The 24,960-nt window shown below is 42.0% G+C and overlaps 1 protein-coding gene across 1 annotated transcript in view; it reads left to right on the top strand.

Moving 5' to 3' along the window:
• The window catches only part of tmeff2a (transmembrane protein with EGF-like and two follistatin-like domains 2a), a 131,370-nt gene that overhangs the window by 20,134 nt on the left and 86,276 nt on the right, over positions 1 to 24,960 (top strand). The gene's annotated exons all lie outside the window — the stretch shown is intronic.

Raw genomic sequence — 24,960 nt, 5'->3', positions numbered from 1 at the left:
GGCAGTAATTGTTTAGACTGCAGGCATCAAGGATGAGCTTTTCACCCACATTCAGAATGCAGTCACACAAAATAAGCACCACACAATGAGATGGCGCAGGAAAGTATTTAAGTGGTAGTTAAATTTAAATGAAAAGGCAATAAAATCAGCATAACTTCGACTTTTATGTCTCTTCCTTCTGGCTGTTTTGAAAACAGCTCTAAAGATTTCGACTTAATGCCGCTTCACACCGTGTGTGTGTGTTAAAATATCAACGCTGTGTGTGAATACGTTGGACATCGCAGCTGCAAAAATTAATTGTACTTTCAACGCGCCAGTGTGGCTGCAAGTAGACACAAATGGCGCAGTGGCAGTCAGAACTGTTCATATTGGCACGTGAAGCAGAAACTGGAGATGAAAGCATTTTTCAGTTGGACCCAGATAACGGGCTCCTGCAGTTTTACATTTTCAGACCGTCCTCACAAGGAGAACAGCAGCACTGGCTGTTTGCTGCGTATGTTCTCTGAGTATGGGGCACTTGTTACCGTGCAGATAACGTATGCTGTGATGTTGTAGCACCGCAACAGATGCCAGGGAGGAGGTTTGGGTGGTTGGTCAGACTAATCAATGAGTAGCCTCACTGATTGATTGATTAACTGTGCCCATCTCAACTGTTTAACTTGAATTGGTTTTTCTAACAGATAGAAGGAAAATCAAGCAGTACAATTAACCCACAAAGCAACTGGTCCTGATCAGTGCAAAAGCTAAGAGCTGCTGTGACCACACACACTGCCACAGTGTTGGGAAAGTTCACTTTCTACATGAACTAGTTCAGTTAATAGTTCATAATTCAAAATTTTCCAAAACTGAACTAGTTCATAGTTCTTTTGTCTTTTTTTTTTTCAATATCTTGCTACAAGCTATTATTTTTCAAAATTATTGCCTCAGCCCATATAGAACCACAGACAGCAATTATTTTAGCAGTTTTAACCAGTATTAGTTATAGTTAGTACTTTACTTTCCCCAAAAAGTAACTGAGTTACAACGTGATGAAAGTAATTACCAGGAAAAGTACTAGTAAAGTTACTATTTTATAAAATTCTCAAATATGTCAAATTAATTGGACTTCCCTCTCTAACCAACGTTTACTAACCAACTGGGTCAGTATCCCTCCATGCAAACAAGCTTCGCGACGCGCTGTATCACTCCGCCTCTTCCAGCGCAGCTGATCCAAACAGCTGATAGGTGTTGCCAGATTGGGTGGTTTTTCCGCTACATATTAACACCTGTTTACAGTGTGTTTTAGCTAGGTTTTTGCCCGGAAGGCTCTATGGAAATCTGCCACACTCCTGAACGTAGTTATACTGTGAGAGAGCGCCGTTCACAAACGCCAGAATGAACGCGTTCACAATAACGTTCATCAAGCGGAAATACGGTACGTTCAGTTCACGTTTGAACGAGTTCATGAAAGATCGTTCAAAAAAAGCTAGAGGGGTTCTATATAGCTTAGGACACAAATATAGTTCAAGATGTACAAATAATACAACAATACAGAAGAAGAAGAAGGAGGAGGAGGAGAAGAATGGGCTGTTAATGTGCTGTTGGAGAATGACTCCAGATTCATTGGCAAGAGCTGTATACTTTTTGAACAGTGGCCATTATAATCTCAGCAGTTGTTGTTCCTCAAACATCAGAAAGATCAGATGGAGCTCCCTCCACAGAGGAATGTTTGAAGCCACAGTCCCTCTCTCAGCTGATCAGCTTCCTTCCAATCTGTCGCCTTCCAACCGCTCTCTTTCCTAGCCGTGTCCATGACACACTCCAGCAGGATATATGGTTGTGCGTATTATTTACGGTCTGCATATGTGGACACTATAGCACACTGTATGTCTATTAGCTTTTATACAGTGGCATGAGCTGATGATGATGATGATGATGATGTCGATGATGAGTAGATTTACACAGAGGGGAAGTGTAATTGGATAGCTGCTCATAGTCATTCCTATACGCATACTGACACCGTGAAACACATTTAGCACCATAATGCACATTCAGCCAGCATAGCATATTTACCGACTTTATATAAAAGAATTTAGTATAATGTTGACAGCACTTTTGCTCTTCAATATGCTCCCTGCTGGTTGTTTGATGTGGCTGCTATTTGCTGTAATGCCTGACCTCAAATTGCTCTCCTGCTTTTCTCCGCCAGAAGCCGTCTAATGTTTGGGTTGTGATGGCTGGACCGCCGAAGCTCACAGCGCTTCAAAGAGGGATGAGAGCTAATGTGGGTTCATATGATGCTGATGGGAGGGTGTGGAAGGGCAGCGCGTCCTTCATATTGCAATAACAAGGACCCGTGAAAAGGCTTCGCGGCATCTGTGGAAAACACACACGGGAAAAAAAAAACAAAAAAACAGAAATGCTTGTACGCTCCTCAAATAGCAGAAATGCAGCCAGCCCCGCCCTCGCCCTCTCCCTCTCCCTCTCCCACTCCCACTGCCAACTTCTCTCCAGCTCCCCTCCTCCTTTCACACACAAGCACACCAACTCAAGGTTCTCTCACAAAGAGGCTAATCATATGGATTGTAAAATAATGAAACACCTTAGATTACACACATTCTCATCCGGGCCCAGGTGGTACGACACCAGCTTCTGATGCAGACCCCATTCCATATATTTGCATTCATTTATCATCCTTTTATCCAGGGCCATGTAAATGGACTGGGACTGAGAGTTTGAATAATGGTGAATTTCCATGGATTTCTGGATGTCTGCTCGTACGTATGAACACTTTGAAGCTGTAAAAGATGATGGGGAAAAGATGAGGATAAACATTCATCCGTGAGGGAAATAGGACACTAAATGCCAATCTTATACATCAAGGTTATTAATTAGACTTTTTATGAAACAGAAACTGCACATAAGTTGTCAAACAACACAAAGTCAGTTACAGAAACTGACTGTGGTCACAAGTTCAAAGCTGTCAGTTTTGAAGGTTATTTTAGAATCATAGATCTATGGATATTTCCTATTTTTTTCATTTCCCATCCACATTCCTATACATAGATCCTATATGTCCATGTGTTGTTGTTTGATTATGAAGCAGGTCTAGGTTCAATATTAATACTTAAACTATAAGTATCAAAGCCTCAGTCCAGACTTCAGACTTTCTATAACTTTGTGATGTCATACGTTCCAAGCTCCTGTACATTAAATATTATATCATTATTAATACATATAATATATCTATGGGCTTATTTACCTCTTAGATGATCTGAATCCTAATTACAACACTGTAAAAGATGCATGTACAAAAAATGCACATGTATTTGTGTGAATTGATTGTTTTTCATTACTCAGTCAGTCTTGTAAGTTGCCTGCAGAACTTTTGCTATACTGATAAAGCGTGCCTCATGTTTATTGTGGAGCTTTTGCTGCATGTTGTATCTCTATACCGAAAAGCTTTATTAACATAATGCTCCAATTCAAAAGCAGAATTTCAATTAGCGATAACCTTGAATGAGGCAAAGTTTTGCCGCTGAATTTGTGATGACGCGTGGTAGATAAAGTCAACTCAATGTTTTGTTTTATTCAAGCGGCATGTTTTGCATAGCCTAATCCTCTCCACTCCGGTTCTTTCACCCCTGCATCTTACTCCCAACATCCCCACACTCTCTGTCACTGCTTCCTCCCTCTCATCTGTCTGCGGCCAGTGCTGGCTGGCTGGCTGGCTGGAGAGCCCTGTTACAGTCTTAGAGTTCCAGGTCACTTTAATGGCAAGAACACAAAAAATATCTGACCCTAGTGGCCTGTTCCCACGCTAATACATTCTGTTTTATCTGCTAAGGTTTGGAGATATCCATCGAAGATTTCTGCTGCCACTGCATCACAGTGGGGGGAACAGCAAATTAAGTTTTGTTGTTCTAAGCGGTTTGTTGTTCATGCGGATGCTCGGAAGGCCTAAAAATAATAATCCCTCTCAGGATCTTGTTTTATTTTAAGTTATGTGTTGGACATTTTGGCTTTATTATAGCTCCAGTGAGAGACAGTAAGGTAAGGGAGAGAAGGAGGAGATGACATGTGGAAAAGGGCCTCAGGCTGAACTGGAACCCAGGCCACTGTGGGAAAGACGGAGACTTGAGGGCACGCTCTCTAACCAAGTGAGCCGCCATGGCGCCACCTCAGAGACGAATCGGAGCCAGATATCTCAACACCTTGACATACCAGTAGTGCAGCAGAGCGATCTCCGTAAACAACGCCTGTGAGAAAATATACTTTCGTTTTTTCGTCAATTAATTGTTCAGTTTTTGTTTTTAAAAAAAATCAGAGATCACTGCGGTGAGGCAAAACTACCTCCTGTCTTCGCAAGACAAATGCCTTAATTAAAAACAGCAAGACGAGTCGACACAGGAGCCGTGTTTGTGAGGTGCGTGTTTGTGGTCTGAGGATGTCAGAACATGCAGCTGAACGTGACGGTGACAAATTCACATTTGACACCTGCTGGCCTGGTGGTGCATATGAGCTGTTTCTGCTATTATGTACAGCCAGTGTTGTCTGTGTGTTGCTCGTTGCGGCGTCACTAGTTTGAATACTTAGCAGCTTGGTGATGATGGCGCTCCCCTTTTCCCCAATTAAACACGTTATCTGTGCGAGCTGCAGCAGTGTCCACGCACGCTGCATTCTCTTGAAAATGTCTCCTGCTCCTCTTGCTGTGCTCTGAATTAAAACTTCATCAGCACACGATGCCACCACCTCCTCCACTAACACACACACACACACACACACACATGGATGAACATCATTCACACATTGTTGACACCTGCTGTGTTATCCCGCAGAGCACGTTTTGTTTTGTTTTTTTTGCCAAACTGGTTTTGGAGCACTGAGTTTCACTTATATATCTGTTTGACTGACAGTTACCCTGTCACGCTGAGATAACACTGACTTGGCACGAACTTGGTTTGATTTAAAAAAAAATAAATGAATAAAAAAAAAAGTAACCTCTGATGTAGTGAACCACTTCTGCTGTGCTGGTGAAGCGTAGTTTGCTGCTATTTCTCTAGGGGAGCCTTCAGTTTGTGAAGCTTCTTCTTATGTAGATGAACTGGTGACTTTGCATGCTACAACAACACTTACTATAGTTTTTAGTTTTATTTGTAGGGATTTTCTCGAATGAGCTTTAGACTGCGTGTACAAACATGTATTATTTTTTGGTGGGGTTTATTGAAAGAAAGTATTTTTCCCACTGTTCAGTCACAAGGAGCTGAACACAAAAAAATGAAATCAAGGGTACTCATGTCCCTGTAATATAAAACAGCGGTTCTTAAGTGTAAATCCTTGAACCAATAAAAAAAACATTAATTTCTATGACAAACTAAATCTGATTCTAGAATATATATTTTGAAAGGCTATGAATTTCACTTAATAAGCTTTATGTAATTATAATGGTTCCTTTCTCTTGAAAAAATATCAGGATCCTACTTTTAAATGTGGCTAAATGTTCTGATTTGTGTCATTTTCAGTGATTTCTATTTCTGTGGAAATAGCCTACTGTATGTGCAATGTGGTAATGTGTTTTGCGTCTTTGGGCTGCCGTATTGGTGCACTGTCTATAATTACATTAGGTTTTGATTAGGCGATTCCAATCGCAACTTCATTTTTTCCCCTTCTAATTAGAAATTAAAACAATACACGGAGATGTGGATAAATGTGCTCAGGAGGGACTACGTCTTTTATGCCTGAGCTCTAGCACCAAGATATACAGTATCTGATCTGCTTTAATCAGTGACAGTATGAGCTCCTTCCACCTTCAGACCAGGGCATGTTTCATTGAGACTACTTAGAGGAGGCGGAGGATAGAGACGCGGGAGACTTTGGTAGGAATTGAGTCGGTCGTCTCTCCTGAAAAAAAACGGAGCATCTGTGTCAGCTCCTCCGTGGCTCTGGCTGGCCTGTCAGACACTATTACAGAGGAACCTGTCTCTTGTGACTCGGCTAGGGAGACTCCGCGGGGACGGGCGGGCCAGGCCCTAATCAAGCGAAGACTGCCAAGCGGTTAAAGAGCAGAAGCACAAGGCAGCCACCTCGCAGTCTCCCTCTATCTCTCTCCATCTCTGCGTTGTCACAGTAACTCCCGTCTCTTCCATTACTCTGCCTGCCTCTTTCTACCCCCTTGCTTGTCCGTATAGTTCACCCCCACCACCTTTTTGTTTCTGTCCTCTGCTACTCCCTCTTTGTTTTTTTTCTTCCAGTGTAAGGACTTGACCAAGTGTTCGTAAACATAGCAAGGCATCATGGGAGAAGACTTTGTCACTTACCCAGACAACGCTTGACACTCCTCTGTCCAGGCGGTCTGTAGGATAGAACACAGTGTCAGGCACAGAGCAGATTTGTCACTCTGACGGCGCTCCTCAGGGATCTGTTGTTGGTTTGTTGGGCTTTTTTCTCTCCGTTCACCTTCCCTGACATTGACTGCTTCAAATATCTTGGGTAGTGTGTGTTGTGCTTTGCTAAAGTTTTTCGAAAGCAAAATCAAACTTTGCCAGGCCTTTGTCTAGAACTTTGTTTTAGTTTGTGCTAACTCGCACCACGCCTTTTCTGCCGGGGAAGCAAAGTTTGATATAATTGGAACTGAAAGGAAATTCAGTCAGCGGCCATTATCTCAGACACACAAGCCACACCAGCCCCCTTTTTCCTGCTTAGTGAGCCATCATTAGGGTTTGTGGTTGTCACTGTTTCCCAAATAAAGGAGAGCCAGTTCCCCTGCATGAGTTCATTAATCTGACAAATACCTCTTTCACACTAACACAGTGACACATAATAAACTGTGCTGATATAAATATGTGTTATCCAGTTCTGGCTTTGTGACCCCTTGTCCAACCAATGTGTGTCACATGTTGATATGAAACGATAATGAGGAGAATTCGGTTGTAATCTCTCTGACATTTAATCATCTTTGCTTCCAGCTACTTGACTACACTGTGTCTTGTCTCTAAACGGCCCTGATGTTGTCTTTGCTATTGTCAAGATACTAAAACTCTATGCTTGAGTCAAGGGAATCTGCCCTTGAAATAACTACAATTGTCAGGAATAACATTGCTAAAGGTTTTTAGATTTTAAACAATTGTAAAGTAAAGAGAATAGATAGAATAGGGTTGTACAGTATGTGTACATAGATGTAAGTGTTGAGTTGTCTCCTGGTGCTCCATGCTTTGTAATATACCGAAAATGGCTGCCAAGAAAACATCTAAAATTACAGTATAATATGCCAATTAAAATGACGTGTGAATACAATAAATTTACACAAACTAACAAGCTAAATATTTAATCACAGATAATAACTGCAATTCTACATGACATTATGTGTAATTGAAGAAAGCAGAAAGATACTATTCACAGATATCTGTAATTTACAGGCTTTTAAACACAATTTGTTTTAACAAACTGAAATGTACCATAAAAAAAATAGTTATGTTCTGTAAAAAATAGGAATTTGTTTTTATAGTGCGGGCTGTGACCAAACGGTCAGATATTTGTAATGCAACATCTAGTTCTAGTGGCAGGGGGGACTGCTAACAGAATCTTTAATGCTGTGTAGGATTAAAAAGTGGAGGGAAGCAATTTTAAAGCAAGTTATATACTTTAATAGGACTTTTTTATAAGTGCCCTTGAGCAACACTGAACACAAATCGTAAAAGCTGTAATGTATCTGTAATGTCGTCAACGAGAGGAGTAAAATGGAATGCTGTGTTCTTTATTGCAAGACGCGATTATTGAAAAAATTGATTCGGCAATGTGACAATGTGGGTTTGTGGAGAGCGCGTGTAAACACAGGATGCACACTGTGCATTCTTAGTTAACATAATCTAAATGAAGATGTGCAGATAGAGATAGATGAATAGAAATTGTCACACAGCCACCAGAGCAGAAGAAAAGCAGCGCAGTGTTTAGCAGTAATGTGATTGGACTACAGCAGCAAACCTCCGAGTCTCAGTAAGCGACATGAGGGATTAACCTCTGACAGTCGTCTCTTATGTACAGCTCAAACAGAATACATATTCATTAACATCCGACACAAAATTTTGTGTGTGCAAAGATGCACTGCCCCCCCCCACCCCCCCCTCCTGTTTCTGAGTTTCTCTTACCACCCCACCCCAGGTCATATCACAGGCTCACTGCACCGGCTATCAATCACATGACGACACGGCTAGATGATGGAAAGAAAGAGGCCACATCAGAGACGCAGAGGAATCTTGGTGGAGAGCGTCTGTCTCTTGTCATGAGCCACAGGTGCTCTCAGCCACCACCATAAGCACTGAGACGTCTCTGTCAGAGCTGATAAAGCTGCGGCTTTGATAAGTGCGCGAAGGCATAAGTAAAGATTGTGCCTGGGGGTCTCGGCAACTCAAGACAAGTCGTGTGGAAAGCAAATGCGATGCTCTGTATGGGCCGAGCAGGCAGAGGGTTTCATCAGAAGTAGAACGTGCTGGGCGGTGCCGTCTCCATCCTCTGAGGCTAGCCCTAGTTTCGTGGAGATGTTTATTATTGATAGAGGTGGATGATAGCCTTGGGATGAATTGCATAATCTAGGGCCGCCTCTAATGGATACAGGAAATGGATCAGGCTATCAGTCAGGTCTCTGTGGATGATGGATGTGTCTGTGTTTGTACGTCTCTACTTTTGTGCACAATGCACATGCATGTGTGTGTGTGTATGTGTGTGCATGTGTGTATGTGTGTGCGTGCGTGCGTGCGTGCGTGCGTGCAGTAGTACAGTAAACCGGTGCAATAGTGTGAATCTGTCAACCAACCACCACCAGCACATATTGAATTTAATGAGCCTCTCTCTGCATTGTTGGAGGGAAAGAAAACAAAATAAGCAACAAAATATCTTCTCCCTCACAATACCATGGTTAAGATTCAGTTTGGTTTAGGTAACAATGAACTCCATTATCATCACCGTGGTAACAATAACAACCACACAGGCGATTATAGTGGTTAAAAGAATGCACTGCATGTCTCGGCTGGCAGGAAATGACAACTAGCAGCCTATGAAGTCCATTTTGTTGACTCATCCATCCACCATTGACGTTTTCCCCACTCCCTTTCCCATCTCAATGATACGATTCACACAGTAGTGATGGTGGTGGTAAAGGGCTTTTCCACTGAATATGAAAACGTGTCATTTTTGACCGTTTGCATTTGGAACAAAATAGCAGTTAGCCTAGGTCTGAGCTGAGAGGTTTGTGGAGGAGACTGCAGGAGCATGAGAGAGGTTCGGACTTAATTTATGTCTTTAATAATCTCCGAGAGAGTCAGAAAAGGTTTGCAACATGTGAGAGAGGAGGGCATGGGGTTTTTCTCTGCTTCTTTAGGTGAACTCCTTTTGATGCACAAACAATGTCAGATTTGCTCTGAGCCCCGCATGACACTGCGTCTCTCCCCACACAGGGACTGGATAGACTCAGACGTTTCAAAGGGAGGATTTGAAGGCCATGTAATAAATTCTTGCTTAGCACCTTAGTACCCAGCTGGGATCACTGGATTTCATCCTCTTGAAACAGTTTTCTGTGCCCCAGAAAATGTCAAAGTTGTCATTGAAATTCATTCTCTATGCCACAAATGCTGATGAAGGGATAGCGGCGTAGTGAAGCATTTCAAACCCCTGGTTTTATGTCCCGGAGCCGACGAGAGCGGCGAATGGAGGCCTCCCACCCATTCTTGTGAACGTGGTTTCTCTGAAACCATCTTGAAGGAATAACTTCAAATTTGGCTCAAATGTTCTCCTCGATTCAGAGATTGAGCTGCTTTGTGTTTTTTTTTTTTGGTCCAAGGTTATAGATGAATGTCACTGCATCCTCATGTCTGTCCCACTCTTGTGAATACAATCTGGCAAGAATGCCCAGTGAGAATGTCATTCACTTAGACTCAAGGATGAACTGACTGGACTTGGACTTGTCAAGGGTCAATGATCACACGCACGTTTTGGCCGCTTCCGCAAGAATTCACATGAATTATGATACAATTTCACACAAAAGTCAAATTAGGATAAAATAATGAATGAAGTGAGGCATTTTAAATCCAAAAGGTCAAAGGTCAGTTTACGCTGTGACTTAGTTAGTCTTAGTTAACTCAGGAACACAAAGACACTGTGACCAATTTTCTCACATTTGACGCGCATCTCACTTCTTTCGCAGGGCTTGATGATTGTAAAACATCCATGTTTAGAATTTGTATCTTCCATATATGACGTATTGTCTCCTGTCATGGCTGTGCTCCGTCAGCAGCAGTTTTATTGGCCAAGCATGTGAACACTATACCAGGAATTTGAACTCTGTTTTTAATTTCTCACAGTGAACCTACACACTAATACAGCAGACATGCAACAGAGCAAGAGCAACAAAGCTTCATAAAGTCAAGTCAAATCAGTTACGTTATAAATATTTATACATTCCTATATCACAGATTGAAGTTTTCTCTTGAGATGTCACAATCTGTGCAGCGAACAGCATCCTCTATCTTTAGACCCTCGACTCAGAGGAGGAACACCTCCCAACAATCTGAAGATGTAGCTTTTTGTTTGATTTTTTTTCCTACTGTTGATCAAGTTTATTCGCCAATATAAAATCTGCTACATATTTAGCTTTATTTGTGAAATGAAGTGAATTTATTTAGCATAAGTTAAAAAACAGTGCAAGGAGGGAACGAAGCCCAAGCCCCTTGAGCTTCGTTCCCTCCTTGCACTCTTTGTTTGCATGTCCCTACAGCAAACTACTCAAAAACCACAAATTGCCCTTGTTTGTACTGTATTTTGTCAAACGTCTTCAATTCATTTATGTGTCTGGGCAGACATGGATGTAAAGTGTAATTTGACTGTTTGGCGTGGGCATAAAAACCTCAAGGCAGTCACCCTGTCATGAAGTGGTACTTGCACAGGAAGGTTCCCAAGAGTGTCCTTTCACTGAATGATTTCCCCTCTCAGCAGTTCTGAGCCACTGACTCTGATCGTTCTCTTTGGAGTAAAAGTTGTTGAGTTTGTCTTGTTAGACTGCTCACAGTGCAGGACTATGGACTTGTTCTTCGTTGCCTTTGAGCAACTGGAGATGTAGGAAAAGCTTGGGAGATGACATGATCATGGGATGGTTAATAGAAAGCATTAACATTTATGTTTGAGCTCAGCAGTATCCCTGGAGCTATCATTAGCTGGGTTAGCATCAGTGGCTCACACTGCTGTGCAGGCTCATACACTGATGACTTGTTCTATCTTCTCCGTATGTGTGTGCATGCTCCAGTAGACGTTTTGTAACAAACAAGTTAGTGGGAGTGGAGGTAACTATGAAACTACAACCTGACCAATACTGGATTATAGGCTACTGTAACATGAATTTAAATGAACCACAGCTGTGATTGATCAGGATACCCTGAACTTGATCACAGTGTTGTGACCAATATTTGTACTGAGCAGGAGGTTTTAAAGCTGAGTCTAAATCATCATTCATTAGTAATATCAGCCATCAAATAAATATGAATATTTGGTGTAGTGGTGTAGTTAAATTCATTAGAAATTAAATTAGCATCATTAGAATCTACACAATGGCAATGACAACAGAAATAAAAGTCATATCACTAAAACTACAACACAAGATGTTTTGTTGTTGTTTGTTTTTTGTAGAGACAATACAAAAGAGCCAGTAAGTGAAAAGCCATTAAGACAAGAATTAAAGGTGATAGCTACAATTTTATTTCCTCCTGGCCAGTAGGTGTAGAACTCACACTGCCTGCTCTCGCTCCAACCTTCCGTTTTACTGGTTGCCAGTTACAGCAGTAGCTAAAGTTCTAATGCTGTTGCCACAGAGATCATTCCATGCTGACGTTGCCAACGTAACCAGATGTAAATATTTACATATTTCAGACCCGCCAAAATTGATTAAACAATTATTTATATACTATTTTTAAAACATTCAGTCAAATTAATAATTTTATTCTGCACCCCTCTAGACATTCTGTGGTTGTATTATTATAAAAAAAAAATTAATCCTTTTGATGAAAAAGTTGTAGCTATAACCTTTAAACATTTATAATTCTGTTTTTTTTTATTTATTATTATACTTGTGTTTTCACAATGGTGTTACCAACGTGGACCACATTATTGGAAATAAAGCTATTTCAGATTAATTGTAACTCAGTATTAAAACACTATCCTGACCTTTAAAAGCTTATGAAGTGCTAAATTTAGAATAACTGTTGAGCTCTTCTCACTATGCCTGATTTTTTTTTTTTTGTTATCTGTTCTTGTGGATTTTCTTCAGCAGATGTTGCCAACACTTATTCATTCGTCTTGAAGTTGTGTACCTGCCTTCATTTGTATCCTTTTTTGTAAATTTCAATGAGGACTCGAATCAGTTCGAAAATTTCAATCAGGCAGATGAGATTTTTTTTTTAAGTAGCCTACTGTCAGTTGCTAGGTAACAGGCAAAAAAAAGTTGATAACTGATGAGGATCAAGTATTCAATATAAAGTTTCCTAAAGTTAGTTTGGAATTGCCTCTGTAATAGGCCTACAGATCAGGTTAAATGCTTACTTAAAATAGGAGCTTTCTGTAATGTGGTAAGTGCATCTTGCAGTTTACCTGCTGCTCCCCATTAATATGAAGTGGCCACCAGCTGCGAGTGTGACCCCGTGTGACTATAGCGAAGCAGGCCTGTTTTTAGGTTTAGCATCAGCACACTCTGCTCCCTGCAGTGTTTTCATAAGGATGGTGAATTTATTCTTTGTTTAGAGTCAGCAGGTGGGGTGGCTGCATTGCTTTAGGTGGAGATTTTAAGTCAGTGTGAACTTTCCACAGGTTTACAAGCATGAGGGTCTGGTGTTATAGGCACTGGAAGTGGAGACATGTGCCTTGCCCCTAAGTCCATACCCATACACAGTTCTGGGACCCGGAGTCGCTGACAGAAAAGCTGCCACAGTGAGTCCATTTTAGTTAAGGCCGTCTCAGGGAATAGCATCTGCCAGATTTCCTGCATGCACAGCGATCCCTTGCTGCGCTAGCATAGCAGCACTCTAAATTTGCCCAACTAAGCCAGTCATATCATTAGCTTGTGATATGGTCTCTGTTGATACGAGCGCAGCTGCTTTCTAAATGTGATGCGAAGTTGCAGGGGAAGTGTTCAGTCCCCTGTGTTTGAAGTCACACAGCCTGAGTTCTTGCATTTTTCATTGCGGTAAAACACAAAGCACATACGTGGATGGTTATATATTAATGTACAGGATCTTTTTCAGGACTTTGGCTTACTGCTTTGCTGCCTTGTCTACAGTTTAGAACATGCTGGTTCTCTATAATTGGCTGTCAACAAAGAGACACAGAGTCTCTTATGAGCACTTCAGTGGCCTTTGCTGTTTGTGGAGCTGCAAACGGTTGACGTGCTATTCCATAGGGTGAACATATGAACAGCTGAGTCGTGGTGTTTGTTCTTTTTTGATATTTCAGATTTTTAATTAACCCTGTAGAATGGAGGTGGTTGTTGTTGTTGTTGTTGAGGGGGATGCTCACAACCACAACCTGGGTTTTTCCACCAGATCTGTCCGCTGCAGGTATCTGGCGTTACCCATGGTCACTGAACTGGATGCTCTTTTCATCCCAGCTGTGCCTTTAGACTCCACCCATGAATATCAATGATCTTTATGTACTGTAAGACTTTATGTCTAATGATCACAGACTGAAACCTCTAACAGGGCTCCAGGGGATTAGCCACTCATCTTTATGTATCGCTGCGCTGAAAATTAGCCACGGAAGTTGGGTCCTGCCTTAGCTGTTGAGTTTCCCCGTAATTAGCACACAGCTCAGGAACAGAATAAGTAGAGCACATGCTTACTTGGACTGCTTTGATGCAGATTCCCCACAAGGTGCAGGTATAGTTGGTCTGGTCTCAAAGGATAAAATATATATAACCAACATTGCTTCATTGGTTGTAATGAAGGCCAACTTAATGGTAAGCATTATCTGTAGCTTTAATATATAAAAAAAATGTCTGCACTATTTAAAAAGCAAAGAGTAGTTCAGATTCTAGCGCTCACTGGGACCACTGGGAGTATTTCAGGAGCATGGAGTGATGAGGTGAAGATCTAAATTATTTTACAATATGTCTGCTGTTTCCTACTCCTTCTTTCCTTCCGCCTTCTCCGTCGTTGGTTTATTTATGTACGCAAAACTCACGAAATGCGCTCTGGATTTAAGTTAAGTTAAAGATACTTTATTAATCCTTTGTAGGAAATTACATTTTTACCACAGCAGCACCAGACAGAAGATCACACACACGCATCATATACAGAAATTTCACACATTTTCCATACGGGCTGTCGACCCTTGCTATAAAAGAATAATTATAAGGCTACGAAAACCAAACAAATTTTATTTTATAGCGATTATACACTTATACATATATATATTAATGGCTAGTATATTCAGATTTTGCCAATAAACCTTGCCAATTAGTACACATTGAACCTTTAAGGTTTGCTGCTGGTTTAGCGGCGCTATTTCAGGAGACACCATAGGAGTCTTCCTATGGATCAGTCTGTATCTGTATTATTTCTCTGTTAAATAAACAGACTATAAACTTCAAGTATGCTGTTGAATTGACCACGATCATTGTTGACTGAACTTCCTTTAACCCTGCAAACAGTGGAAAAGCAGTGTAGGAAAAGACACAACATACAATAGGCACAGAATGCACAGCACACAAACCAATAGAGGTAGTGGAGATATACTGTATGTTGCCATGATAGCGAGGGTAAAATGTATCCTGTGATTAAAAGGCAGCTAGATCATTGGTTGCTCCGACGTGGATAACTTATAGGAAGAAGGTAGTTAATCACCTCATCTGAAATAAGGTTTCACTATAACTACAGTTTATAAGGAGCCCAGGGAACTCGCTGCAATCCTCTCCTCTGGAGTGACAAACATTGCCTCAAGCAGTTGTGGCACATGGTGAAGTTGTACCCGACAGGTTCTTCCCTTTGAAGGTATTTAAGGGCCAGAAACGTGACATCAGACTCAGGAGGTAGACTGAGGCCACACCGAGGGGACCGTCAGTCTGCAGGGACTCCCAGCTGAGGGGAAAGCATCTCCCACAAGGAGCTTAGGAAGCTTATTGCAAACACCTACTTGGTTGCCATCTCCTGCCGGCTCGTCAAAAAATACACCATTATCTAGTATCCATTAACACTTCACTCATTAAGCAAAAATCACACTTTTACTGATGAATATCTACAAACATGCTAAGAAATCAAATAAAAACATGCTCCTCATGAGTTTTACTAATAAAAATTATCTGCTGGTAGCTGTCAGCACATCCACAGATACAAGCTGCAACAACTAATGTCTAATTCAGCGTGAATTCTCACCATGCAGACAAATACAAGCCACAGAAGAGGAAGTAACACCAACTTTAAATCTTTACTCTTTGCATCTTTCAAACCATTTTGAGAACTTATGAAGATGAGATCCAATCAGGGATGAGGTTAAAATCTGATAGGCCATCTCCGGTCAGATGGTGAAGTAGCAGATGTTAGTATCATAGTTGGATTTTGACCTGAATGTTTGTATGAAAAGACCACTCCCATTGTCGTCAATGAGAAGTTGGTAGTGAATCCAAAATGACCACAAAGAGATGGAAAATAACACTAAAGAGATTTTAATCTATCTGGAAGAAATGCAAAATGAGTGTTGGGTGTCTTTCAGCAGAAGGCACACTCACTGTCAGATGTTCTCCTCTCTCTCTGTAGTCTTTGATGCTTGCTCGCTACCTACAGTCATTAAGACATCTTGATTACTTGAGCTCTTAGCTACTGTGTTAGAGAATTCCAGTGTCATCAGTGACTGCGTTTTCAATTGGGGTTTTTAAGTATCCCGTTTTTGGGTTTGAGCATGTAAACACCATTTCCCGATTTCAGAAATCGGGATAAGCCCCATGGAAACGCAGTCAGTGTTGATATTTTATTCTTGGAGCACTGACGCTCTCTTCTAATCATTGGCTGCATGCACAGGTACAGTATGTGACCTGTATCTCGGTGTCATCGTTAGAAAAGCTGGATAAACAAACAAACTCAGTTGCCACCTCTGGCTTCCTCCACCTCAGATCAGCTGCAGAAATAAAAACCGTCGCCGTCTGTTCGCACTTCGGCTGCTGCCGGTCCCTCCGAGTCGGTCTGTCCTGCTCTTCCCTGCAGCTGGTTCATGAATGCGGCAGCGAGACTCCTCACTGGTGCGATGGTGAAAAGAGAGAGCACATCTCCCCTGTACTGACCTCTCCTCGCTGGTTACCAGCAAAGTGCAGCATTGATTTTGTGATTCTTTGATTTGTTTTTTTAAAAAAAAGACTGACAGCGGGTTACATCATCATAGTCCGGTCAATCTGCAGATCAGTGGGTTCTGCTGTGCATACTGTATCTACCAATCGCTGCTGTCCGTTCCTCACACCTCGTTAGAAAACAGAGGCGACTGAACGTTTCCAGCTGTTGTTGTGGAACAGGTTTCCTTTTCTTTTAACAATTCAATCCTCCTGCTCTACCACTATCTTTAAAATGTCCTCTCTTTAGCCCTTTAATTGATGAGGACATGCCCGACCACACTCTGTATTTTGTTGTCAGGCCACGCTGTTTGTGTTTCTGGTTTCATTAAAAACAAGTCGGGAAAGTTTTTTATCCTCTCTCGCTGTTCGATTCTGCCCGGTGATGATCGTAATATTTTGGTTAAAATCCGATCAATGGGTCTCATTCATGAAACGTGAGCAGCACGGATTTGTGTGTAAACCCTGAGCAGCGCAAATTTACGTGGATTTCCGCATTCATCAATCTTTTAGTAGTTCTGATTTTTTCGTAGCTACTCACAAAATCTACACCTGCTCCGGACTGTGTGTAGCGCTTGTGTAAATGTAGGAATGCAAATAAATACTGCTTGTCACTGTTGGAAATTACAATTTTAATCCGTATTACTCTCTCTCATGTTCAAAATACGCCGACGCCTTTGGAACACGTAATTTAAACATGACAAACAATTCGAAATATTTGGAGAGAGAGACGTTTTAGGGATCGGACACGCACAAACACGTCAAGGCTCCATCTAATGATGATAAAAATCTGATATAAAACCGAAAAAAACTTTTTTGTGTTGCTACAGTACACGCTCGGTGGGCGCACACTTCACCCTGCGCAGCAGCGCAGTCGGCACCGGTTTGGATGGAGCTGTGACAGACGGCTGGTGCTTCTGTAACAATATAACCTGCCCATATAACTTCATGTGCTGATACAACCATGCTCCTCTACAGCTGAGGCTGTGAAGAGCCTCCTCCTCCCGTCGCTGCTGTAGCTCTGTAGTTGTGTTTTTTTTTTTTTTTTTTTTTTTTTTAAGTTTCATATCTAACTATTCTGGCTTTACTTCTTAAACGGTTCTTTAATCAACCAAGGCAGGCCCACTTAATTCACTAAATCTGTTTCTTCCCTCCACACCTTTGACCTGTTCCAGTCACACCACTACTAACAGAAGAGAATTAAATATTTTTTCTGGACTCCACTTCACCCAAAATGACTTCGATCCGTGATCTCTCTTTTTTCTCTCTCTCCCTCTTTCCTCGTTTGCGTCATGGCCACAGGTGAGCAGGATGCACCAACCTCCTAATATGGTGGCAGGATCTCCTTATATGGCTATTCATGTATGGAGATCTATGCTAATTGCTGATCACCGGGGGCGTGTTGTTAGTTTACGATGGGTTGGCATTCATGAAGTTACACACGTGTTTACGATCAAATCTGAGTTTCCCGCACCGTTCATGAATCCGGAGTAGAGTTTTAGTAGAGTGAGCTTTTATGTGCAAATCTACACACATATTTACTAACATTTCATGAATGAGACCCAATGAGTTTTTAACAGTGGATCGTCACAGAGGGATGTGACTGTATGGACCTTTAATGTACTTGTTTTTACTGTTTATCAATACCGGTATATTGCAAAGAGATTCCAGAGCGACCCAGAGTGTCGTCAAAAAGAATCGAAGGCAGTAAAGCATGAAGGTACGAGACTGACAAAGTGAGTGAAGTTCCACTTGGTTATCAAACTGCTTCAAATTAAAACACTGCTGTCAGGGAGCTGCTCATTTATCAGCTTCCCAAGCACACCATGTTTCACTGCACCCAACTTGAATCCTTATTTAAAATTAGGAAGTTAAGCTGGGGAATATTGGAAATATTCCAAATTGGAAACTTTCCATGGAAAGTATGGGAATTTATGGGAATTATAGGAATTATTGGGAATTGATGGGAATGAACTGGAAATTGGGGGTACTTTTAACAAACTGTATTGTATCCAAACATAAATGTAGCCTAAATATTTTGTTTTGTCATAAGCAGACATCCATGCAATAAAGTACAATAAAAAAAAACATGACATTTCAACAGATTTATTTGTGAGTAGAACTTTATCAAGTTTTAATTCTTGTATGAACAATCAATTATTTTACTGAACAACAAAAACATGAATGTGGGGAAATAAAATAGCCCTCAATAGCCCTGCAGTAAGCAGTGTGCTGTGTGCATGTGATTGAGGAATAGCACAGATATTCAAGTGTATAAGTATACTGAAATCCGGTTGTTTTAGCCAAGATTATGCTACAATATATTTTCCCCAACTGTAAATTTCTGATTTATTCCCGTTTATTCCCATATACTCCAGTTAATTCCCATATATTCCCGTTAATTCCCATGGAAAGTTTCCAACTTGGAAAATTCCCGGAATTTTGCAACCCTATTTAAAATAATAAAACTTTTTGAAAGTAACTTCTGTATCTCCTCCAGTCCTCACCCTGAGCTCTGACTAATTCTGGCTTGTGCTGGTGGTGAGTTTTGCATTGGTGGAGATGCCGTGCTTCTGCGTGGAGGTTATTTGTTTTCTGGCGTATTAATGTTTTTATCTTGTCGTGCTTGCTCCTGCCACATTTTGCAGATCTCTGCCTCTCAAATTGGCACGCTCCTTCCCTTCCCTCCACTGCACGGTCACGCACCGATGCGTGCGCTCGCCTTCGCTTCACATCTCTCCTCTCCTTTGTCTCCCACTCGTACAGTTTCCTCTCGTGCACTTTTCCGTCGAGCACATCCCTCGCCACACATCCTCCTCCAGTCCCTCATTCCAGTCACTGCTACCGATCGTGTGTCCACCTCCATCGCTTTCACTTTTTCACCTTTCAGTGTCCCTTCCTCTCTTCCTTTTCACACAGCCGGCCTTCCTCCATCTCTGCTCCTCTCTGTTCTTTACCTCCTCTCTCTTCCTCACACCTTCCTCCTCATACTTGCTTTTTCACTCTACCCCCCCCCCCCCCCCCCCCCCCACTCCCTCTGCCTCCTCCCACCACCACCACCTGTCTTTTGTCCACCCCTGTCAGCCGGCAGTTATGCTGGACGCTCGGTGGAGTCGGCTCTGGGAGCTGCTATAGATGCACAGAATGAATGATGATGGTTAGGCTTGTTTTGCTAGGTTGTTGTGTGTTGTGACCTGGTAAGGCGCAGATTTTTTTTTGTACAAAGTGCTCTCACAGTGCATGTGTCTGTTGCTTTATGTGTGTGTGTGTGTGTGTGTGTGTGTGTGTGTGTGTGTGTGTGTGTGTGTGTGTGTGTGTGTGTGATGTGCCGATCCAAGGCAGGTAGGGAGACAACAGGTCCTGGCTGCAGTCCCACATCTTAGCTTTTGCAACTTGGATGAATGAATAGAGTTGGGGGGTAGGCAGACCCACAGCAGCCCCTGCAGGAGGTTTGTGGAAACTGAATTCCTAGTGACAATAACAGATAAGGATGGGAAGGTGGATAGGAAACGGCACGGAAGAAGAATAGAGACCAGCTTGAACCTACGATGAAGAAAGAGTGAGAATGAATACATTTGAGGGAATGTATGATCAAGTGCACTCAGGTTCTTCACCTGCATGAATATTCTCTTCTTCATTTCCTGCTCCAGTCTCTCACACACACACACACACACAGACGGGACCGGCGTCCACACCTCTGCTGTTGCTGTGTTCTCGGTCGAGACGCCACGCGACCGTCCAGGTTTTGTCACAGCAGAGGTGCGGGGCAGTGTCTGCGACTTCTGTAAATCCTGAGCCAGCGGGCACATAAGGCCGTGCCATATGGCATTGGCCAATAGCCCCCATCTTCCCTGTCTGCAGAGAACTGTGGAGGATCACATTTTTTTCTCACCTTCTGTCTCATTCACCCCTTTCTCATTAACATGCCCACTTCGTTCCCTTCTTCTCCTCCTATTTTTTCCCTTTAAATGGGCCTTTACCATTTAAAAAAAACGTCCCAGGATTATTTCTGGCACCTTTTTGTCTTTTCTTGTTTTCATTTCGCTGACAGTCATCTGGGCCGACTTACAGTAAAGTGCAACAGCTGACAAAGCTTATATTTTTTTCTGCGAGACTGCCGACATCACACGCCGCCAGTTATCAAGAAATTCAAGGATCAAAGCGGCGCTGCCCTGACAAAGGCTATAACAGGAACACCTTTGTCTCCGTTATGGTCATGTGCTGTGCAAAGAAATTTGAGTCAGTTTGAAAATTTGAAACCTGTAAGCGCAGCTCATTCTTTCCCCCCGCTGTCACATCAAGAACATGTTCCCAGATGAATAAATAAGAAGTTGGCAGATAAATGTCAATGTTTTTTTTTTTTCCAACAAGTCTGCTTGAAGATCAGTTGAAAGATCCAGTCAAGATGAAGACGTGCGATGTTTCATGTCTTTCTGGCTGCTTTATTTTATGTGCAATGGCAATCTATTTCCATCCCGTACCACTTCTGGAGCGTCTCGCCTAAAATTTAAAAGCATTGCATTCGCACTCCAACGTGCTTTAACAAGCCCATAAGACACAGGATTTCTATACTAGACTGTCATTTGTACACACCTGCATCCTCCTATCTTGCACCACCTCTTCGGGAGATGGAAGGTTTAAAATCCCTCCATCCTCTCATCGCTCCTCTCCTCTGCTCTCCTCTTCTGAAAAAGGAGGTGAAAGCCAAATACTGGGGGAAGATCAAGAGATGGGGTTGGGTTGAGTTTTTTTTTTTTTTTTTTTGCGGAAAAGCAGGCACTCTTAAAAGACACCCGCAGGGTTCTGCCGGGCAGCTTTCTCTTCAGTTGCATCACTGCCTGGCATAAAGTGAGAGTCCCCAGGTTAAGAACAGCCTCAGCCAGATGGGAGAGAGAGAGAGTGTGTAAGAGTGAGGGTGGGAGACAGAGGGGAAGGATAGAGGATGGCAAAAAAGCCCGGGCCCTGCGGTAAGCTATTCCAAGCGCCTTTGTGGGGTTGCCATTTTTTCATTCTCTCCCACTCTCCTTTGAGGGGATTTTCTATCCCTCTCCCGCTCTCTGTCTGTGTCCCCATTTCTTCTCCTCTTTCTTTTTCTTTTTTATTTTATGATGTTCTTTTTTTTCCCTCTGTGCCTCGTTTTCTTCAGGCGCTGCGATTCTTTTTTATCGTGCCAAGTTTGTTGAGCCAGGGCTTCGTCTCTCCCTCTTTCTCTCTCTCTCTCTGGCCGTCTGCATCTCCACTTCTGTATTTCCCTTTACTTTCATTACCCCTCAGTCTCCTGCTGTCTCACTCTCATCCATTTCCACTGACTTCTTCTCCCCCTTAGCCCAATTTCACTCATTTTCGCCTCCCGTCTTTGCGACAGCCTCTTTCCTTCCTGCATCTCCATCCCTTTGATCAAGAGCCAGTGTGCACTTTCTCTTTCCCTCCTATACTCCTCCTCCTCCTTTTGTGTATATTCTGACATCTTTCTTTTCCCCCCCAACAGCTATTTAAAAGCAGTGTTCACACTTGATTGTTGTGATGCTCCCAGGCTCCTGAATCGATGGCGTGGTTACTTTTGTACTTCTCCTCCTGGCCACCAGGCCCATGTGAGCGCATCAGACAACATCAGCACTAACTAAGCCCACGGAATTTGTTAACGCAGTTTATGCATGAAAATCACACTGGTGTTAGGAGTGAGATCTTTTTTCCATAAAGGTCTCTCTCCATGCTCTCAATCATGGTTTTTGTTTGTCCTCTTTCGGTTTGCTGAACAACAGCAGGCGCAGTCTGAGTCTCAGCTGGTTGGTTTGGGTCCTTCCTGCTCACTGTGATCACCTACGCTGTGTTTAAATAAAGCCTGAGGGCAAAGCTTCTCTCCGTGACACACTTTGTGCCGGATTTGGATGAAGATGTTCAGTTTACAGTTTAACTTATTCAAGTTTAGTAAGTTCATTTATCAAAATAAGATTTTAAAGAACTGATGGTTGATTCCATCAGGGTTTATTTCCTTTTTTGGAGTCCACATGGGAAGTGAAGTGTACAGGCTTGAACTAGATGCTAGTTGTTGCAATTGTCCTGTCAATTTGATTTTGATTTGCCGTGAGGGAGCGTCTCCACACATCTATTTTGTCAGGTGCACTGGATTGGGATCCATAGGTCCGGACTGATCATGAGAAGAAGTGGAGTCCCGCACACTGAGTAACTTGCTTCAAAAGAATATTTATTGAAACATTTCGGTCTGGACAAATATTCTTTTGAAGCAAGTTCCTCAGTGTGCGGGACTCCACTTGTTCTCATGATTTTGATTTGCCGACATCTAAATCACAGGAACTGTTTTTGTTTCTTTTTGTTTGTTTGTGATAAAGGTAAAATATGACACAATTGGAGAGTTGCAGCCTCTTTACTTTCATATGTGAGGGAACATGGGTGTTTGGTACCAGACCCAACAAAAGGTATATCATCACTGAAAGTGAAATGCAAAATGACCATTCCAACTCATTCATATTAATCATAATATCTGCAGCAAAAAAAAAAATTCTATTAATTTAGCATATTACACAGCCCTATTAAGAATTATTCAATCCTTTGAATGTATAAATGAACATATATATATATATATATATTTATATAATATTCATTTGAATCAGACTTTATGTAGCTCAATAGCATGAATCATACATTTGCCTCAAGGTTTATCCTCTTGCTGCTCAGCACAGCGTCTTTGTCACAGTGTGAGCACCTGCGACACTGGACCAGAGGAAAGGTCAAAGGCTAACACTGTGCTCATAGACGGACGTGTCCAACAAGGCTACTGTACTAAAGCCACATGGGGCTGAGTGCATGCGTCTCCTGTTGTCTAACTGCCACTGCATGTTTGTCATTTGCCCATAAACATAGGTTGACGCTCTCCTCTTGTGAGAGCCATGCAGTGGCCTGTGAGAACACAGACAGCTGATGTGGCCCAGAGAGAACTGATTCCAGTCCGGTCCATTAGAGACTTAAAGGGGAACAGAAGTGGAGACAAAGAGCCGTGAGCTCCTTAGCCTGGTTTCCTGCGGGGACTCTCTAGCAAGCCCCTTGTCCTTGTGATGTCACACCCAGCAGGAACACATTTTCACACATTGCCCACTTTTCAGCACTTTAAAATTTAATCAGGTTACGGTCTGTGACTACAGACCAACAGTTTCTCTGAAACCTCTGAAAGCCATTCCTCCCTCCCAGGGAATAGAAGGGAGAATTTTCTCAATTGAATAATCACATTTGTTATTCCTGCGGTGTAGCAGGGGCAAATCAATATCAAATCAAATGAATATCTCTCCTCCACAGCCCCCAAAAAAGAAAAAAAAAAAAAACTAAGGCCGGGCACTGTGGTGCCATCAGTCATCTGAAAAATTCTCAGGTTGCTCAGTAGCCAACAAACCATGTGGGGAAATGAATGAGTAATGTTCTCTCATACCTTAGCAGCTATTTTGCTCAGTGCCCTTGAGCAAGTCACTTAACCTCCTACTGCTCCAGTGGAGCAACAACTGAGGTGAGCAACAGCAGATGCTTGTCATTTGTCAGAAGATGTATGCTGTGTGAATATGAGCAATTAAAAAGAGCAATCAGGTTGTAAGTCTTGTCCCAATTATTTTGTTCCTGCAAAAGAATCAGTGGGTGTTAATAATTAAGGGTTCAAGACTCAAAGGCTCTGCTTCATCAGGACTATGTATGTATATGTGTATATACTATGGAATCACCTTTATGCACCTGATCGCCACCAACTTTAAAACCAGACTGAGACAGAGTTTGTTTGTTTTTTTCCAAGGTCTTTGTGTGTCTCCTCTGAGATGACGACTCTCTTTTATAGAAGTCTTATTGAATCAGTTCTAATGTTCTGCAGTTTTGCTTGTTATGGTGATCTGACTCTGGCCAACAAAAACAGCCTCGTCAAAGTCAAGCCCTGCTTACAGACCTCATAACAGACGGGTAGAAACAAAAGCTGCTTCCCCTCCGGAGGGTCAAGACAAGACCACCCTCTCAGAGTTTCAACTGTTACTCAGCCTGTCAGGAGCAGATGCATTTTCTTTTCTTCCCATTGCTATTCAGTATTTACCATAAATGGCTGATGATAATTTATTGTTGTCTGGAGATCACTTATTTGCGCAGTCTTGATTTGTGGACTTAGATGAGTGAACTCTTACTCTGGTCATACAGTAATGCCATAATGAGGATAATTATAATAGTAGTAATAATAGCAAGCCTCTTTTTCAATGAGTGTTAGCGCAATGTGTTTCTGTGTAGCCTGGCTGCAAATCGGTTTCCGTGGGACAACAAAGATACTTTGAACTTAAAATAAAAATAACCTGATTGTAATTATATTTCTGGTTCATAATTGAATACAAAATGCTGACGTGGCACGCACTCAACTATTCCGTATTGGATAAACAAATGTAAAAGTTAGTACGGTAACTCCAACTTGTCAAACTGCCTCATGTGTGGTCCTTTTTGAAACATAACACGTCGGTGAACAACTACTGTAGTATGTCTTTACAGCGATATCAAATTGAATAATATTCTTTATATTTTGCAGCATACTTTCACTTTAATTAAATTAATTATTGAGTATGTTACAGTCCCCATTAGGCTCAGAATGTAGTGAGGAACTCAAA

Source organism: Trachurus trachurus, assembly GCF_905171665.1.
Source record: "Trachurus trachurus genome assembly, chromosome: 21".
In the NCBI taxonomy this organism is placed as follows: Eukaryota; Metazoa; Chordata; class Actinopteri; order Carangiformes; family Carangidae; genus Trachurus; species Trachurus trachurus.
The sequence above is the reverse complement of the archived record's forward strand: the minus strand, read 5'-3'. Positions and strand labels throughout refer to the sequence as shown.